General features: G+C 37.9%; 1 long non-coding RNA gene across 1 annotated transcript; it reads right to left on the bottom strand.

The window, feature by feature from the left end:
* Positions 1 to 3,973, bottom strand: LOC134297921 (uncharacterized). Its single transcript, XR_010004895.1, has 2 exons — positions 3,680 to 3,973; positions 1 to 3,491 (listed from the first exon to the last, which is right to left on the bottom strand). It is a non-coding gene; the product is annotated as an uncharacterized LOC134297921 (long non-coding RNA).
* Positions 3,974 to 7,346: the final 3,373 nt, after the last annotated feature.

Here is a 7,346-nt window from a genome sequence, read left to right as displayed (position 1 = left end):
TTGAATTCTTTTTAATTTATTAGAAAATAGAAGATAAAAGGTTCTCTAAAAACAAAAGTAAAGTTCCAAAAAATGGTTACAAAATAAAGCCATAGGGAATAAATACAGAAATCACGAGGAATAAACAAGGTCCCATAGAGTATGACAAAGTCCCAAGAACATGAACACAAAAGCTGCAAGGTAATCCAGGAAAATGAGAGCTTGCTTGGTTAAACGAAAGTTGTTTTGACAAAAGTTTGTCTCCAAACACATTGCTTTAATACCCTTTGCAAAGCATGAAAGCATTTCTCTGGCCTCTAACCTCCCTCTTGTTTGCAATTCTCACACTCCTACGAACCCTGAATTCCAAACGGTCAGCTCGATCTAAGGAACCTGTTAAGTCAAGGTCAGCCTGCTCGTTAGTTTGCTGAGCCTCATTATCAGACTGAGAACTGTCCTCCTTTCCCAAGTCCATTTGCACCTGGCTAGTTTCAATATCATCAACATCATTCCTTGCTGTGGGAAAATGAACTTGCACTCCCTGTTCCTCGTCTTCTACAACAGGGACATTTTGAACCTGATTGTGAACCTGAATCCCATCATCCTCATCAGAGTCATTCTGAGGTTCCAGTTGAGTCACAACACAGAGGAGGCATGATCATCAAGTTTGCAGATGGGACTAAATTGGGAGGGAGAGCCAATACTCCAGGAGATAGGAGCAGAATTCAAAACGATCTTAACAGATTAGGGAAATGATTGGCCAAAAGTAACACAATGAACTTCAACAGGGAGGAAGGTGAGCATGAGCCAACAATGTGATGTGGCGGCTAAAAAAGCCAATGGGATTTTAGCCTGCCTCAATAGGAGCCTAGTGCCTAGATCCAGGGAAGTCATGCTCCCCATCTATTCTGCCTTGGTCAGACCACACCTGGAATACTGTGTCAATTTCTGGGCACCACAATTGAAGGGAGATGTTGAGAAGCTGGAATGTGTCCAGAGGAGGGAGACTAAAATGATCAAGGGTCTGGAGAACAAACTCCATGAGGAGCGGCTTAAAGAGCTGGGCATGTTTAGCCTGCAGAAGAGAAGCCAGAGAGAGAGGAGAAAAGATAGGCATGTATAAATGTGAGAGGAAGTCATAGGGAGGAGGGAGCAGGCTTGTTTTCTGCTTCCCCAGAGACTCGGACACAGAACAATGGATTCAAACTACAGTAGATTCCAGCTGAACATTAGGAAGAACTTCCTCACTGTGAGAGAGAGCTGTTCAGCAGTGGAACTGACTGCTTCGGAGTGTGGTGGAGGCTTTTAAGCAGAGGCTGGATGGCCATCTGTCGGGGGTGCTTTAAATGCGATTTTCCTTCTTTTTGGCAGAATGGGGTTGGACTGGATGGCCCACGAGGTCTGTTCCAACTCTAGGAGTCTATGAAGCTAAACAAAACTGTTTATACATTGATCCTGATCTCGTCATGGGCTGGTAAATGCAATGAAGCGTTGTTGTCCTCGGATGACCCTGTGGCCTCCAAACAGGAGTCCGAGAGGGGGGTCACCTGAGGTCATCCCAATGCGTTTAGATGCCAAGGGAAAGCCCTTGTCCTTTGGGCACGTCGTTGTTTAACCATTTACACCGATTCCTGCCTTTAGCTGCGTTTTATATATATAGTAGAGTCTCACTTATCCAACATAAATGGGCCGGCAGAACGTTGGATAAGCGAATATGTTGGATAATAAGGAGAGATTAAGGAGAAGCCTATTAAACATCAAATTAGGTTATGATTTTACAAATTAAGCACCAAAACATCATGTTATACAACAAATCTGGCAGAAAAAGTAGTTCAGTACGCAGTAATGCTATGTAGTAATTACTGTATTTACGAATTTCGCACCAAAATATCATGATATATTGAAAACATTGACTACAAAAATGTGTTGGATAATCCAGAACGTTGGATAAGTGAGACTCTACTGTATTTTTGACACTGGGTTCTTTTTAAATTGGGTTAAGGAAAGAACTTTAATTACCTTCATTGACAAACCTGAGTGATTTAAACTAACAACAAAAATAAATGGCCCCGAAGGCCAACCAAAGCTAAGCAGGGTCTGCCCTGGATGCTACAGTAGAGTCTCACTTATCCAAGCTAAACGGGCTGGCAGAACGTTGGATAAGCGAATATGTTGGATAATAAGGAGGGATTAAGGAAAAGCCTATTAAACATAAATTAGGTTATGATTTTACAAATTAAGCATCAAAACATCATGTTATACAACACATTTGACAGAAAAAGTAGTTCAATACGCAATAATGCCATGTAGTAATTACTGTATTTACGAATTTAGCACCAAAATATCATGATGTATTGAAAACATTGACTACAAAAATGCCTCGGATAATCCAGAACCTTGGATAAGTGAGACTCTACGGTATATTTTTTGACACTGGGTTCTTTTTAAATTGGGTTAAGAAAATAACTTTAATTACCTTCATTGACAAACCGGAAAGATTTAAACAAAACACACAAACAAATGGCCCCGAAGGCCAACCAAAGCTTAGCAGGGTCTGCCCCGGATGATACTTGGATGGGAGGCAGCCCGTCATGGGCTTTGCAGTTTGGCAGAGAAGGAGAAAGGGCCTTGGGAAACTACAAATCCCACAACTCAATAGCATTCAGCAACAGTGGTTGAAGAAGTTGGGGTCTAATCACATTAATCCCAGACCTGCAGACACACACAAGGCCAATAGAGCAGTTTGGATGCTAAAGAAACCCGTGCTTACGCAAATCACACTCTCTCAGCCTCAAACAAAGCCCACGGCAAACCTTCCCCAAAGAAAGTCAAAGTCAACAAAGAATGAAGGTTCTTTGGGTGCATCTGCACTGCAGAATTAATGCAGTTTGATCCCACTTCCACCTGCTCAATGCTATGGGATCCTGGGAGTTTGGGTTTCTGCAGTCTTTATTTATTATTTATTTATTACAGACCCCAATAGGGGACTCAGGGCAGCTTACAATAAAAGCACATATATAAAAATAATATTTTTAAAATAATATTGTGAATCAATATATAAAATATATTATATATAAAATAATATTATATATATATTATATAATATTATATAAAATGTATATATATATATATATATATATATATATATAAATAATATTGCGAATCAATTAAAATTAAATACATTAGACGTTCATTAAAATACACTTATAAATATACACATCTTTAGCCTCCTCTGCCTCGCCAAACTACAAATCCCATAATTTCATAGCATTGAGCCTGCCTCAAACAGACATGAGTTCTTTCTTTCTCCCACCCTAGACATTATCCCACAAATATATAAACCTCACTTGCCTAGTTTCCAACAGACCCCACAATCGCTGAGGATGCCTGTCATAGATGTGGGCGAAACGTCAGGAGAGAATGCTTCTGGAACATGGCCAGACAGCCCGGAAAACTCACAGCAACCCAGTGATTCTAGCCATGAAAGCCTTTGGCAAAACAAATCCAGAATCCTGCAGTTAGAAAAGCATATGCATTTTAAATATAAAATTATACACAAATCCAAAAATTACAAACTGTTAAGTATGCATTTTTAAAAGAGCGCAATTTACAAAAAATAAACATTTTTTAAAATAGTGCAATTTAAAAAAAATTAATTCAAAATTACAAACTGGAGGACACTTTTAGTATATATTGCTACCCTTTCTTCCAGAAGCTCCATTCCATGGTTCCGGATTCCGGGTTTTCCTTCCTTCCCTCCCGCCAGCTTTCTGAGTGACGACACTAGCGTTGGCCCCGCCCCCTCGCTCGTCTGGTTCCCGCCCCTTTTTCCACCCCCGCCTTTTGCCGCTCTCGCGAGATTTTCCTCCGCGGCGGCGTCCGCCATTTCGCGGCTCTCGGCAGCCGCTTCCCGCCAAAAAGCTCCACATCATGGAGGCCGCGACGTCAGCGAAGAGGCCGAGAACCAAGATGGCGAATGCCGCCGAATCACGCGCGCTTGAAGCTCCTCGCTGGCTGCTCATATCGCCATTATTCCTGAATTATTATACTGAATAGTATCCTAAATGGATGCTATATATTATAACGTCAAATAGGGTGTCAATAATGTTTATATATACTATTTAGTATTAAAAATACACGAATAATGGTATAAATTGCGAGTGAGGAGCAGCAGCCACGGACTGAAAAGTATTTAGATTCTGAATCATACCATATTGTAATACATGTACTAAATATTATAATATTGTATTATTTATTATTTTAGTGTTGAATGCAATATTTCTGAATGTTTTAAGCTTATGTTTTTGTATGTGTTTGGGGCATTGAATAGTTGCCATATGAAAGCCGCCTTGAGTCCCCTTCTGGGTAGAGAAAGGTGGGGTATAAATAGGGTAAATAAATAATGATAAAATTCAAATAGTGTAATGAAATACCCATCACAATGTTATGTACAGTAGAGTCTCACTTATCCAACATAAACGGGCCGGCAGAACGTTGGATAAGCGAATATGTTGGATAATAAGGAGGGATTAAGGAAAAGCCTATTAAACATCAAATTAGGTTATGATTTTACAAATTAAGCACCAAAACATCATGTTATACAACAAATTTGACAGAAAAAGTAGTTCAATACGCAGTAATGTTATGTTGTAATTACTGTATTTACGAATTTAGCACCAAAATATCACGATGTATTGAAAACATTGACTACAAAAATGTGTTGGATAATCCAGAACGTTGGATAAGCGAGTCTTGGATAACTGAGACTCTACTGTACTACACACACAATATAACATTTACTTTTGGAAAGTGTAAATCGCTCAACATAAACTAAAAAGTATAATAATATTAACAATAACAATGTAATATATATGTGTGAGTGTAAATAGTTTAATAATACACCCATTGCAATGTTATATAACACACACATTAATATTTACTTTTGGTCTCTCAGCATTAAAATTTGAAAGTATAATTATATATATTACATGGTTATTGTGTATATTCTACTATTTTTATTTAATGTTGAGAGCTGCTTTTGGCTTCAGTCAAGAGATAAAAGTAAATATTATATTAATGTATAAATATTACATAACATTGTAATGGGTATATTATTACACTATTTAGACTCACACATATATTATATTATTTATATTATTATTGTGTATATGTGTGAATATAAATGAATAGGGTAATAATATACCCATGTTGTGTAATATAATATTATACATATTTATATATATTTATACATTAATATAATATTTACCAAAAGCAGCTCTTGACATACAGTATTGAGAGAGATGTGATTTTAAGTGAGATTTTCTAATGACTGAAAATCCCATATATCCTGATTTGCTAGAGGCTTTATTTGCCAAAGCTGCTGATGCGCCTTTGTTTTCCCCTTCAGTATAATAATATAAACATGCTATGCTAATTTTATATACATTATATATATAATATACAATAATTTATAAATATATAATATATTGTATATAGTACTTATATTATTATAATGTAATACAATATTATACTAATAACACAATATATTAATTATATATATTAAACGTAATATTACTAATAATATTACCATATAATGATATAGTACAATATAGTAATTTAATGCTTATATTGTGCTATGCTAATAATATATTGTTTGTATATTTGATTTGTAAGCCGCTCTGAGTCCCCTTCGGGGTAAGAAGAGCGGAATATAAATGTAGTAAATAAATAAATCATTATATTTATTTATATCCCACTTTTCTCTCTTGGCCAAGATTCAAAGCAGCTCACATTAGAAAACAGTATAATACATATCACAATAAGAGTGTTAAATAATATCTCATTCATATATGTGTGTGTGTGTATATATATATATATATATACACTTATAGCCTGCTTTTCTCTTTTGACTGAGGCCCTAAGCAGTTCATGTAGTATATAAAAATTATTACAAAACCTAAAATATCATGCATTTATTTATAATTATTATATTTATTTATTATATTTACTTAGGAATGTTAAATATTTCAGCAGACCTTGCCTTTCTCTATGTTCACAGGAGAACAAAATGGAGGACTCTGGGCCTTGCCATTGACAGATGCTTTATATATAGAAAGGGGGCGTGTCCCTGAGAAGAGGTATTCCAACAAGCAAGCTGATTGGAGGAGAGAAAGGAAGACAGACAGGTGGGGACACCAATCAGAGAAGGGCTTTTCCCTGTTAGCTAACCTCGACTGCTGATTTAGGTCCTCAATGAGGACTACAAACTTGTACAGAATGTGGTTGCGTTCGAACAGATTGCAGTTTGAAATAGGGAAAAGGAAAAGGAGAATTTAAAGAGGGAAGCTGCTGCTGCTTGCATTGAAGTCCTCAAGAGCATCTTGTATTTATATTTAGCATATATAGCGGGTGATCTTGGGCAAGTCACACTCAGGCTGGATCTACACTGTCACATAATGCAGTTTGGAGTGGTATCACATGGTCAGTGCTCTAGACCCAAGTATTGAAGGGGACTCCACTCCAATGTCCAGGGTGGGAGAAAGTATCCTTGACGCTTTGAAGCAAGTCTGAATGTTGTAATTAGCAAGCTTGAATGGCATTGAGTAGCCATGAAGCGGCAAAGTCAATCAGTGAGGGTATTTGCATAGTGGCAGCCTGGCCTTTGTTGCCTGGAGGTGCCCTCTGTGGAATGATGTCCGGAAAAGCCAAAAAAAGCCTTGCCAAAGCGAGTGTGAATATTGTAATTAGCAAGCTTAAATTGCACTGAAGAGCCTTGCAGCTGCAAAGTCAGTCAGTGCGGGTATCTGCACAGAGGTGGCCTGACCTCGGTTGCCTGGAGGCACCCTCTGTGGAATGATGTCCACTGGGGTTGGAGAAAGAATTCTTGTTTGAAGCAAGTGTGAATGTTGCAATTACCAGACTTGAATAGCATTGAGTAGCCATGAAGCTGCAAAGTCAATCAGGGAGGGTATCTGCATAAAGGTAGCCTGGCCTCTGTTGCCTGGAAGCACCCTCTGTTTGTGGGGTGTTAACTGGCTCTTGATTGTTTGCTGTCTGGATACCCTCACTGATTGACTTTGCATTTTCATGGCTACTCGATGCTATTCAAGCTTGCTAACTGCAACATTCACACTTGCTTTCAACAGACAAGGGGTCTTTCTCCCACCCTGGACATTATTCCACACACACATATATACACACACATTCACCTTATTTATTTATTATTTATTTACAGTATTTATATTCTGCCCTTTTCACCCCAAAGGGGACTCAGGGCGGATCACATTGTACACATATAAGGCAAACATTCAATGCCATATAAACATAGAACAGAGACAGAGACAGACACAGAGGCAATTTAAACCTTC

The sequence above is a fragment of the Anolis carolinensis genome, chromosome 3, assembly GCF_035594765.1.
Source record: "Anolis carolinensis isolate JA03-04 chromosome 3, rAnoCar3.1.pri, whole genome shotgun sequence".
In the NCBI taxonomy this organism is placed as follows: domain Eukaryota; kingdom Metazoa; phylum Chordata; class Lepidosauria; order Squamata; family Dactyloidae; genus Anolis; species Anolis carolinensis.
This window is presented reverse-complemented; position numbering and strand designations above follow the sequence as displayed.